Source organism: Zootoca vivipara, chromosome 2, assembly GCF_965207765.1.
Source record: "Zootoca vivipara chromosome 2, rZooViv2.hap1.1, whole genome shotgun sequence".
In the NCBI taxonomy this organism is placed as follows: Eukaryota; Metazoa; Chordata; class Lepidosauria; order Squamata; family Lacertidae; genus Zootoca; species Zootoca vivipara.
In genome coordinates this window covers 18940679-18954527 of record NC_142584.1, presented here as the reverse complement: position 1 = coordinate 18954527, position 13849 = coordinate 18940679, and positions in this window count along the sequence as shown.

Here is a 13849-nt window from a genome sequence, read left to right as displayed (position 1 = left end):
AGTTTCCCCAAACGGTGCAAGTTGGTTTTAGGTCCATGGCTGGTGTTAATCAACAGGGACTTCTGTTGTATTTGGGCAGTGTGTGTCCCATTCACACCTATCCACCAACATCTTGAATGGCTGCCTTTCTCTACAAAAGGGATACCAGTTCACTTTGGAAGCAAGAGGCCATCCTATCAGGACATTTGAGGAGGCCTCAGAGACTTTGCAGGAGTGAAGCAAAGCGCCTGGACTTAAAAAAGCTGAATGTTCACTGTAAAAATTGTCTGTATTGAAAGACTGCTTTGGGCTAAGGTACCATTTGCACTATAGAAGGTTAAAGAAAATTTAAAGAGACTAGGATGGGCTTTCCCTTTTGTGACACACCCTAGAGCTCAAGAAGAGATACTTTTATGTCTGTGCTTTCTCTTTTTGTAATGGCTGTGTGTGAAGATTAGTGCATATGAATCTTGGTGTTGAATCCTTTCCTGCCGAAGGCAATACACTGCGTAGTTCTGCAATCTCAGCAACCACACATTGTTATATCTGACTTCCAAGCCACAAAGTGTCTTGTTACTGCCATGCTACTGAATACAATTCTCATAGGGCAAACTAACTCACTAGCTGATTTCTCAGTGAAATAAACACCTACTGGCCATTTATGTACTTCTTGCTATCAAATCTTTTTGAAGATCTTTAATAGTTTAGAATTAGTCAACCAATGTCCAGCTAGCTTTAGTTTCCCCCAAGTTGTCATGGACGAGGGAGAAGAGCCCATGCCAAATATTTAGTCTGGGAGAAAGGCTTTTAGCACAATTACAGATTGTGCCTCATTTATGGGGAAAAGAGGAGTCCTAGAAAGACAGTTTTTTTGCTGTTGCCTGTGAGTCAAGAATGTGTCAGCAGGAGAATGGATGGCATAATACTTAGGACTAAAGGGCTTGCTCTTAAAACTATTTAACTCTTCTGTAAGCTTCAGCACCAATTTTGGTGTAACTTTGAGGCAAATTAGCTTTATCTCTGTATCATCTGTGGAACAGGGATATCTTTTATACCAGTAGTATGAGACTTAATTACAGAATCCAGAAATGCAGAAAATGTAAAGGCACAGAAATGACTGACAGTTACTCTAAGTGGGGTGGGGTGTGTAGTGGTGGATTTTTTTATATTAAAAAAAAACCTATGTTAGCTTTAGGCTGACATAGGTGGGGAGAACCTGATTATTGGGCCTCTCAGAAGAGAATGAAGAGGACCTAGTAGACTCAAACCTAGTAGACTCAAATTCACCCCAGCCCCATCTCCACTCCGCAATGTCGATGCAGCATTCCATGGGCATGATGAGGGCCCCCACTGCTGAAGCAATCTGCCTACAAGCAGCGTGCTTCTTTGCTGATAGAGAGGCACCTCTGCCCAATCCTAACCCCTCCAGCCAGTGGATCTGAGTGTTAGGACTACTCTGTAATTTTTTCGGCACAGTGGTACCTTGGTTTAAGAACAGCTTAGTTTATGAACAACTTGGATTAAGAACGCGGCAAACCTGGAAGTAGGTGTTTTGGTTTGTGAACTTTGCCTTGGAAGAAGAACATGTTTCACTTCCTGTTGAGCGTGTTCCATTTGTAAATTGAGTCCCCCACTGCTATGGGAAAGCACGCTTTGGTTTAAGAACGGACTTCTGGAACGGATTAAGTTCGTAAACCAAGGTACCACTGTAGCTATTTATTGAAAAAAGAAACCAATCTAATTCTGCTGGCATTTTGCTGCCTTCAAATATCATGCCATATCATACCCTATTTTTGATGCTGTTGACAACAATTTTTTTAGATGGTTTCATTTCCATTTATCAAATCAACAGTTATGGTCTGTTTCACTTAACAAATTTAGAGTTGAACAAGCTCTTAGATGTTCACTTTGCCAAAAATCCACCATTGCACATATTTTCTAATCTCTCCTGCCCCATAGGGGTTACTGACTGACTGAAAACATAAATATAAATTAAGATGGCACTCATTTATGAGGAACTGGGGTCAGAACAACTGGATCTTGTAACAGCTGTTATTTCACATACATCTTAGAAAAAGAAAAGTAGAGGAAAGCAAAACACAAATAAGGATTGCCTTGGCTATATTTCTCTTCTGTGTTGTATAAACTAAATTTGTTCTGTAACTGGCTTTAGTCTGTCCAGTATATCATAACCATTGCTTCTGTTCCAATTTCCCTTTGTCCTTTTTTAGATTTTTTTGTACAATAAATATATATAGCAAAAAAACATTTTCATCTTTTAATGTACTGACAGAGTTTTAAATTTTAAACAGTTTATAGCTCAAGAATCCCTGTATTTGAGTTTCCAGCAAAGCCATTGTGTACAATTTGAGGCTGAGTTATTATACTTTGGGATATCTTTGGTTCTATTCCAAAGAAGGAAAATATTAGAATAGAAAGTTTGCACACATGTGCAAGGATGGAACTGTGCATCCCGGTTCCCAGAACCATATGTGACCATACAATTATATTTCCCCTGGAGAGTTGATGTCAATATGATGCTTGAATCAGTTACAAGAAGATATATCGGTAGCTACAAGGATGCTAGAAGGCAACACACCTTATTTTGAAACCTTCATTATTCCATATTCCATATTCCTGGCAATTTTACATCTTGCTCCCTTTCACTAACTTGTTTCTCCCCATTAAGTTTTTTTAACAGTAAGAAACAAAGAGTCCAAAGGTCTTGGCTCTCGGTTTCCCTTGTTTACTCTCCAGCACCATCTTACTGGGCACCATACCATTCATATTGCTGGAGCAATCAGATTATGCTAAAGCAAGCTTGGGGTGAGAACATAGGGGACCTAACCTTATTTTTAAAAACAGCCTTATGATTCCTACCCCCTAGCGAATTCTTGGACAGGATCAGAAAAATGTTCCCTAATGCCTCTCATTTTTTTTCTTACATGCCCTAACACTGAATCATCAAACTATATAACTGAGAAATATTCCAAAGCAGCCTTTTGCAATTGTTTCCTCCTATTCCTTGTTCCCAGATTAAGGCTGCAATCCTGAACACACTTATGACAAAAACACAACAGGACATTTCCAAGTAAACATGCACAGGATTGCATTGTGAGAGAGAAAGGAACTCTGATCACATTAAAGCTGGAGGGAGGATGGAAATAAGAGTTTCTCGTTTTTGTTTATAAGCTCTAAAAGAAAAACCCCCTGAGGATTGGAAGTTTTGATTCTCTAGGTTAGGCATCCCCAAACTTCGGCCCTCCAGATGTTTTGGACTACAATTCCCATCTTCCCCGACCACTGGTCCTGTTAGCTAGGGATCATGGGGGTTCTAGGCCAAAACATCTGGAGGGCCGCAGTTTGGGGATGCCTGCTCTAGGTCATCCTTCCCTAATGTGCTCTCCTGATGGCTTGGACTACAACCACCGGTATCCAGTAGTCTGGAATCAAAAGAGCTGTATGCCAAAACATCCAGACCAGAGGACACCACATTGGGGAAGGCTGTCCAGAAAAAAACCCCTAATACTAACCTACCATTATATATGGCATGTGTCACAAAAATCAAAATGGCTTAATGCCTTATTAAAATAATATTCTAATATCATTTAGCCTATGACTATTATTATTTTTAGATTTACCTTGCATCCATTCTACAGCTCTAAATCATATACTCTAGTACTGAGCAATGAGCTATACACAGGCTGTCATGCACAAGGATTGCTGTGCATGGGCCTGCTGGACAGATGGTGGTGTCAAACTCTGAGAGTGTGCTGATCACCTGCTGGGAGAGAAAAGGGGAGCTGACTTCAGTCCATTTCCCTGTACAAATGGATGATTGTCAAGGCTGTCAGCTCTAAGAGTGGCAATCAAGGTTATGTGCAGCCCTAAGTAGTGGGTTGTGCACAAGAGATGCAATCCAAAAAAGGATGCTGGGGAAAGCCTGTATTTATATGCAGATTATCCTTGCTGGCACCAGCTGTTTAATACGATCACTATTATAAGTGATTTAAGGTGTTTAATACAACCACTAAGTGATTTAAGGCAGTCACCTTTGGAAATGTTTCTACCACCCTAGCATGTAAATTTATTGATGGTAAATTGCTCCATTGATGAGATTTAGTTAGCGGTAATTCATCTAGCATCATTTTCTCATGTTTTGTGACAAACACTGAAACTTGGGAAAGAGCAGCAGCAATTCATTTAGTTCTCTCATCCAAGTTGTGGAGATGGTTAGAATGTCAGCAAGTCCACCCTTCCTTTCTTCCCACAGAATGTACAATAGCTAATAAGCCATCACTTTTTCATGGAGAATGCACAACCAGACCCCAAAATAATCAAGTCCAGCATTCTAGACAGGGACAGCACAGGCCAAGCTAAAGCAAGAATTATTAATAAAACCCAGGGTTGCAGCTGCTCTTAGAACTAAGAAAACAGAGCGTAGTGCTCCCAAGAAAGACAGACACTGAGAAGTTCAATTTGAAATGGAAGATGGGCATTCCAGTTGCTGACCTGGTGCCATCTCATAAAGAACCAGACAACATTGCCAAAATGAGGGGGGGGGGAATATAAAAATAATTAAACAGCTCTCCCAAATAGCCCTTAATGCTTCGCACCCAAAGTCACTACAGATCATGTCAGCATTAACTTCTCCTTCCCATTCATTTTGATCCAGTCTGTGTAACCCAAAAGGGAAGGTACCAGGACAAAAATAACTCCCCCCCAAATGCCTTTCAAATACCTTTCAAGGTGACATTTGCATTATTCTTACTAGGCAAATGAACCTTTGCCTAACACCAACACTTTGCTGAACACAGGACTGAATAGAACTGCACTCTTCTGACTGTTCTGTCCAAATCAGAAAGATCCCAATCCAAGTCAAACAAAACATGTTCAGCAAGTGTGGTGGATTTATGTCCTTGTATGCGGAAACATATACATCTAATAATCACTGCCTTAGCCCTAATGCTACGTGATTCTTCACAATGGCATGCATAGAAGAAGGATGTATCCTATTTGGTACAATAATCCACACCATTCTTCTCTCCTACAGCATTTTTCATGGAGAATGCTCCAACTACCGCACAATTGCGCTCATTTCACACGCTAGCAAGGTTATGCTTAAAATTCTACAAGGCAGGCTTAGGCAGTATGTGGACCGAGAACTCCCAGAAGTGCAAGCTGGATTTCGAAAGGGCAGAGGAACCAGAGACCAAATAGCAAACATGCGCTGGATTATGGAGAAAGCTAGAGAGTTCCAGAAAAACGTCTACTTCTGCTTCATTGACTATGCAAAAGCCTTTGACTGTGTCGACCACAGCAAACTATGGCAAGTGCTTAAAGAAATGGGAGTGCCTGATCACCTCATCTGTCTCCTGAGAAATCTCTATGTGGGACAAGAAGCTACAGTTAGAACTGGATATGGAACAACTGATTGGTTCAAAATTGGGAAAGGAGTACGACAAGGTTGTATATTGTCTCCCTGCTTATTTAACTTATATGCAGAATTCATCATGCGAAAGGCTGGACTAGATGAATCCCAAGCCGGAATTAAGATTGCCGGAAGAAATATCAACAACCTCAGATATGCAGATGACACAACCTTGATGGCAGAAAGCGAGGAGGAATTAAAGAACCTTTTAATGAGGGTGAAAGAGGAGAGCGCAAAATATGGTCTGAAGCTCAACATCAAAAAAACCAAGATCATGGCCACTGGTCCCATCACCTCCTGGCAAATAGAAGGGGAAGAAATGGAGGCAGTGAGAGATTTTACTTTCTTGGGCTCCTTGATCACTGCAGATGGTGACAGCAGTCACGAAATTAAAAGACGCCTGCTTCTTGGGAGAAAAGCAATGACAAACCTAGACAGCATCTTAAAAAGCAGAGACATCACTTTGCCGACAAAGGTCCGTATAGTTAAAGCTATGGTTTTCCCAGTAGTGATGTATGGAAGTGAGAGCTGGACCATAAAGAAGGCTGATCGCCGAAGAATTGATGCTTTTGAATTATGGTGCTGGAGGAGACTCTTGAGAGTCCCATGGACTGCAAGAAGATCAAACCTATCCATTCTTAAGGAAATCAGCCCTGAGTGCTCCCTGGAAGGACAGATCGTGAAGCTGAGGCTCCAATACTTTGGCCACCTCATGAGAAGAGAAGAATCCTTGGAAAAGACCCTGATGTTGGGAAAGATTGAGGGCACTAGGAGAAGGGGACGACAGAGGACAAGATGGTTGGACAGTGTTCTCGAAGCTACGAACATGAGTTTGACCAAACTGCGGGAGGCAGTGCAAGACAGGAGTGCCTGGCGTGCTATGGTCCATGGGGTCACGAAGAGTCGGACACGACTAAACGACTAAACAACAACAACAACAGCATTTTACCTTTATCCCTGTAACCATGAAGGCATGGTCCTGGACAGAACTGTGCATGTCTGAGTGCTAGTAAAGCACTGATAATTTTACTTTTATTATTTATCTTTACTCATTTATTTATTTTATTTTAAGAATCCAGATTATACAAAGGAAATCAAATACTGTCCTGAAAGGCAGACTAGCAAACAAAAGTTATTCCATCTGTTTTGCTGTCCCAAAATTGTAAAAGCTGAGATTTACAACTGGCCAGAAGTGCTGCAGGAAACTGGATCATTGGATGTTGTTTTATGGAGCCCTCATTAGGAGGTGACAGGTATGCTGAGAATGTAAGAGCTAAATTACATTGCCCCAATCAGAGGAAGTGGTGTGAATATATACACACATGGACATGAAACCGATCAGAGCAACTCTAGCTTGCTGGCTACATGTGTTGTCTGGGTGAAAGGGCTTGGCGAACTGAAGTTGCTTGGTAAAACAGGATACAGGGAAGTAGTTGTGGCAGTTCAAGATAAGGAAGGCTCTGAAAACACAGGTTTATTTCATTAAGCACCTGTGTATGACCAAATAAATATGTGCCAAGCTCTAAGCAGCTCAAATCAGCCAACTTCATTAAGCTGACTCTTAGGTTTCCTCAAACAACTTAGCTCAAAATGCTTGCTCTTCCTCAATCAGATATTCTGGAGAGTCTTCCTCATGTGATATTTTGCATCCACAGAATTTCCAGGACACTTTAGAACACACATCCAAACCAATGTATACATCTACAGAGCCTTTCCAAAAGATATTCCACAGACATTAAATAACACTGCTAACACTAGTCCTCAGAGGAAGGAATTTCCAAGACAATCTCCATGTGAATTTTATAAATGTTCTTTCCAGCTGCAACATATAAATAATCCAGTACACAACATAGTACTAGCTCCTGTAAGTAATTGATTGATTCAAATATGTTTGTAGAGGATAAGTGCAAATTCACAGAGGACAGATCTATCTATGATTTATTACCCATGTGTTCAGAGATAACATTTTCTAATTACCAGATGCTGGGACAAGCAAACAATATATGCTATCGCCACCATGCCCTGCTTATGAATCTTCCTAAGGCAACTGCCTGACTACCACTGGAGTCAGAATGCTGAATATACAGGTCTTTCATCTGATCAAGTAAGGCAATGTTTAAGTTCTCGTGAACCACTAACATATGGACTCTTGGCAGCAACCTAGTCCATGCTTTCTTCGAGGCACCTTTTGTGCTTTTTCTGCAGTTTCCCCATATTCTCCTCAGTTATTAATGTATGTTAGATGTTGTACAAGTCCACTCCTAAAGGTTCACAAATCTTTTTTAAAAAAATATTTTTATTGAATTTTACATACAGAGAAAAAAAAAGAAAAAGAGAAAAATTTAAAAAGGAAATACAAAAATACAAAAAACAACAAATGACAATGCTATCACATCTTATTTCTTCAAACTTCTTCACTTCCCCTTCTTACAGTCCTTATTAATAATAAGGTAATAAAGGTAAAGAGAAGTATGAAGGGTAAATGATTAAAAAGAAGTTGTAAATTGGAAGAAAGAAGATAATCTTAGATTTGGAAACTGCAATAATTAGTGATTAATAAGGAACTCAAGAAGGGGAAATGAGGAAGTCTGAAATGTTTTGATTAGAAATCAGAAAATATGATTATGTATTATGTCTTTTTATTTTTATTTTGGGTTTTTTTCTCTCTCTATTTTTCCTTCACTCTTCTATATAAAATGAACAAGAATTATTTAAGAATAAGGTTATGAAATGGGAGATAAGATGTAAGCCTATGATTTCTAGTTAAGATTTGGAAATGGTAAGAGTTAATTATTAATAAGGTTCACAAATCTTAACAAAAACATTTTAAAAATCTACTAACTCTCCAATGTTTCATCCCTATCCTAAATTTTGTCTCTATTCCATTAGCTGTGTGCTTTTCTTCCTAACTCAAAAATGGAAACCTTTTATTTAAGATCTCACATACTTTTAAGGTGAATCTCTGTCAACTGCACTTGTATTTCACTGTGTGCAGCTTATTTGCCAGTGATTTCTTTATTGTAGGTAGGAAACAACTGGCTAAAGCTCTGCATTTCCTAAGAATTCAGCAGCTTGAAGGGCTGATAAAATGGGAACACCCTATTGGAATGTATTGTTATGTATTGTTAAGGGTGAGCGGCACACATGGACCCTGCAGATTCCATTGGAATTGATAAAAAAGGAGAATGGAGAAGATCTGTGGAGAAGAGGGAGAGGCAGAGGAATGACAAAGAAAGAGAAAGAGAAAAAGAGGGGTGGGGCACGTGTTCAGCTGGTATAGCTGTGGACAAACCAAAGAGACGTCAATGACTTCCTTTATTATTATTGAATGAAGAACAACCCTGGTCATGGGTGGCATGTAACCAAGGAAAGCGGGATCAATAAACGAGGGCAATATTTTATACATTAACCAATCACAGTATTTCATCGTTTTGTACTTCCTCTTATTAATAGTATGGTATATTAATAGTAAATTAATGTTTGCGGCTAACAATGAACATACTAACCATATAAGGCTTGAAAAAGAAACTATTCAAGTCCATTCTGGGCTCTTTGGAGAGGAAGGGCAGAAAATAAATTTAATAAATAAATGCATAATAAATAATTCTGAAAAGGGCTGTTTCTGTTTAACTAGCCTCAATATTCTCTGGGGCCTTTACAAGTAGGGACATGAACAGGATATGGATGTCCAAAGTTCAGGTCAGTTAAGCAGGATAGGAAAGCAAGGTCAGGGCCTGCTGGGAATGATATTCCTTGCTGGTTGGTGTTTACTTAAGTTTTCATAGTATATTATTCTGGGTTGTTGTGAGAATAAAATGGAGAGGAGGAAAAACCATGTAAAGGTAAAGTGACCCATGACCATTAGGTCCAGTCGTGACCAACTCTGGGGTTGTGGCGCTCATCTCGCATTACTGGCCGAGGGAGCTGCTGTACAGCTTCTAGGTCATGTGGCCAGCATGGCAAAGCCGCTTCTGGTGAACCAGAGCAGCACATGGAAACGCCGTTTACCTTCCCGCTGTACCATGTATGTCACCACAAACTCCTTAAAAGAAAGGTGGAATATAAATATTAAAAGTTTAAAATTAATCAGGAAATACCGCAACCTCAGCTGAATGAAAGATAAATGAAATTTATCTGAAACTGAACCAGGAGCACCAGGCAAAGGGTGCCAATAACCCACTGATAGATTTGATGGAATCCAGCTTATTGAAAATCTGGAGAAGTGAGCTATACTGAGAAAAATGTGGAAACCTGAACAAGAATGTTAAACTGGGTGACAGAGACATCTGTGGGTCTACTTGTGCTTTCTATCATTTAATGGTGATACAGTACTTTTTACACTAAAATGGGGGGGGGGGAAACCCACCAAGCAAACCACAGAGGTATAAAAGGCGTAATAACGCTGTGGAAAGGTACATTTCTAATATGGCTCAGAAAAATGAAATTGGGAAAGATTGGATAACACAAAAATAAGCTACAGTTGAAGAGAGAGAGCAACCTTTTAAAATAACTGAGATACTCGCAATCAACTGAATAATAGACTGAGCATGTGCATTTGCAGTGTCAGACTGGTAGAGAAATTAGGACCCATAACTCAAAAGATATTTTAGGGGAAAACTTTGCAGCCCTACAGAAATGGTTTCACAAGATCCTTGCAAGAGGAGGAGGCAACTTAGATAAAATAGGACATGGTATCTCAGCAAGCAAGGTTGGAAGAGATGTTATAAAAACGTTATCTGGTTTGCAAGAAAGCTACAGAAGCAAAAATTAAATCTGAGAAGAGGCAGAATGAAACTAGAGTTTAGCAGCTAGAAAATTAAAACCCATGGTTTTATGACACTGTACAAATCTTGGGAGTCTTTGGGAAATGAAGACAGGTATCCAGGGAAATGAAGACAAGTATCCAGAGACTCTCACATAATAAAGATAGGGGGAAACTGCAACACAGCATTCACAACCTTCAGCAAGAGAGAGTGGGGATTTAATTCCCCCCTTCTAGTATCATGGAAACACTGCAGATAAAATCAAATGCACAAAAAAGACTCCTCTAAAATGATGGGCAGAACTTGCGAGGGGCAGATTTCTTGATGAAGGTGAATGTTGAAGTAAATCTGAAAATACTTGACTCAAAAAACAAATACACACTACTCAGGAATACAAGAGTGCCAACAGCAACATCACAACTTTTAGCTCAGATTGAAAACATATAGGTTAAGTCTCATGACAAGATGTCTTGTTTAGTAGCAAATAAATGAAAGGTTTGGAAAACCTACTGACTGAAACTTGATGCTCTCTATATATCAAGCCAGTGCCATTTCCCCCTGAAATATTCCCAAGAACCAACTTCTGCTGTGCTTGGACCCATTGTCACGTTTAGGGGTTAGATATGGGTTTAAGCACACTGGGGAACACACTGGTGGTGAGGCTGCTCTGAAAGTCTGGCCAGGAAAAATTATTTCTTATTCCGAGATGTTTTACACACGTTATTTAGATGCATATATTCTGCTCCGTCCAAATGGATGGATTGCATCTGCCTATAGCAGGCATGTCCAACAGATAGATCGTGATCCACCGGTAGATCACTGGATGTCTGTGGTAGATCACCGGCTCCCCCCGAAGAAGCTCAACAACTTCAGCTCCCCTAAAAAAGTTCAGGATCTTTGTCTTGCACCTCAAAAAAACGGGGCTTTCTTCCTCCCTAAAAAAGCTCAACAACTTTGACCTGCACCTCCAAAAAACAGGGCTTTCCTTCCTAAAAAACCTCAACATCTTTGCCCTGTACCCCTAAAATGGGGGTAGACCACTGCCAGTTTTTAACTCTGTGAGTAGATTGCAGTCTCTTGGGAGTTGGCCACCCCTGGCCTATAACTTTAAGCACCTATCCTGCTACTCCCAGTACAAATAGTCCACACTAACAGGTGCTTTCTTCCCATCATGCTTTCCACAATGCAACACCTTCCTCAGAAGAAAGAAATATAACCAAGAGTGGCTTTCCAGATAGGACCTGAACTGCCTCTGGAACTTATTTTATGCCCCTCACTTGAAGGAAAGCATCTAATGTGGTGATAGCAAGACTACCAGGACCGGAAAGTTTCTGCTTGGGTGTGCATGTTTGTTGTGAAGGGAGATGTTGAAAGTTTAATGAGCAATTGCTATTGTTCTGGTCATGTCTGTATCACCTGCTTCTGCTTGGTGACTAGCTGACCTAATTTAAAGGGAGAGAGTGTCTGTATGGATTTGGGGGATAGATAGGAGCACAATCTGAGGGAAGACTGGACAAATGAGAACAGTGATAGTGATGGCTATGCCTCGTGCTGACGGCCACCCACAAACCAGGGCCAAAACTTGTGCCAGCTATGACATAATATAGGCTTTCTAGCCTTCCTCTTTGCTGCCGCATAACAAGTCTGCCCTCGTACAAATGCCCACAGTAATTAAAACGCAGAGCAAAAAAGCACGACTGGCTTCCACCTGACTTGCTCATGGGAGATAATCTGGCCAGGAAGCATGCACAGAAAAGGGGGTGGGGTCCTCTGAAGCCATCTGCTTCTCATTCAGGGTATGTCCTGGACTCCTTTGGGAGGAAGGGCGGTATATAAATTTAATAAATGCCTTCAAACAGCAGCAGAGATGCAATTCAGGATCTGCTAGCTGATCCTTTTTATAACTGGAGATGCCAGGGATTCAGCTTAGGACCTGGTTGGAACTGCAACAACTGCAGAGTCAAGGTCACTCTGGACGTTATCCTCAAAATGTGCAGTCAGCTGGCCTCCACCACAATGGGAGCCAGTCATCTCTTGATAGTTTGAAGTAGCTCTGCTGGGCAGCTGCTAAGGAATGCAAACACAGGCTGCAAAATGGCCCTCATTGTGGTCTCATGGTAGGCATGATTATGTGTACTAACCAGTGTTTGGTTGACTTCAGGGTGAGACTTGTATCACTTGCATGATCTACTTGAGATCCCTGCATTGCATGGGGTTGGACTAGTTGGCCCTCAGGGCCCCTTCCAACTCTCAAAAGCAACATATATGGTCATATCCAGCACACTTATGAACTCTGCCTTAATTCTTGCAGAGTGCTGGATATTGTCCTCTGTTGTCTAATATTCATTCCTAAAGCTAATGTACATTTGTTGATGGCATCCCCTTATCACCTTGTTAATAAGTGATAATACAAAAACACTATTGCAGAAACTGTATAAATGGATTCCAACAACATCCACCTGGCCCAAACAAACTTGCCCCACAGGACAACAAAGAGGAAAGCAAAGTGGGACAAAACACAACAGAGATCCAGTCAATATATGAGGAGGGAATCCTGAAGCAGGGTATCGAAACAAATGAAGCAATAGAAGTAACACCCCTGAACTCTGGAAGGAAAACATCTGGAAGTACAGATATTAGAGAAGATATGATCCATAACATTGATTGTAACATATTACAGGGTAACTCAGTTGCCCGGCAAACCTCGGTCCAGGGAAAAAGATGGAATTTGATATTGATACATCGAAAACTTGTATGTGTCAACTACCCAAAACCAACGGCCTTTCTATCATGGATAGATCGCATAATGCATCTTCTGGACATGTTAAATGATATGTTGCCAGGTGTAGTAAAACCAAATGACATTGCTTTACCCCAAATTTGTTAAATACGTCAGTAGATATGCGAGCATGGTGTAATTAACATGACTGGTGCCTATTCCAGGAGAAATTTGATGTGGAAATAACCAGACCATTTTAAACTACAGCAACCATTCTGCTTCTTGGGATCAGTAGAGGCAATGTGGAAGTGGCTGACATTTAAGAGAAATGACAACTCTGAGCACAAGGAAGCAGTTCATCTCACCGCTGGCATGAAACTGACCAATCCTCTCTAACTCCTCCCCTGGCAGAGGGGAAATATTCTGAGTTTCAAGAGGTCAGAGCTTCAGGTGAGAGGTCACTTGATTTTCGTGCCTCTAGAAATAAAATTTCGCTGGGTCTCTATAAATATTTAAAAGAGCAGCGGGACTGGGGGCAGGGAGGAGGACACATTTCTCTTTATTAACTCCTCACTGGCCAACACTTCCAGGCTCCCCCTCTCCCTTTGTTTTCTTATTTTCCTGAATTTAAACAGGAGAAAGATTTTCAAACCCACCCACAGAGGGCTCAGGGGCAAGAGGCCACTGGGGAGAAGAGGACATTGCAATTGGGAAGAACATGTGTTTGTTTTTCTTTGTGAAGGGATGCACGCACACACGCACACACAAGATCCCTTCTCCCGTTTACATTGTGCAAACTTAACACAAATTTCCATTTCCCCCCTCCCTGACCTATAGTCCTACTTGCATTTAGAGCCCAAGCGTCTACTGTTGAAAAGTGACTTCATGCTGAATTTGGGTGCTACATGGCCTTCCTTAGCTCTCACGCTGCAAGGCTCGGCCATCCCTTTCTTTCGC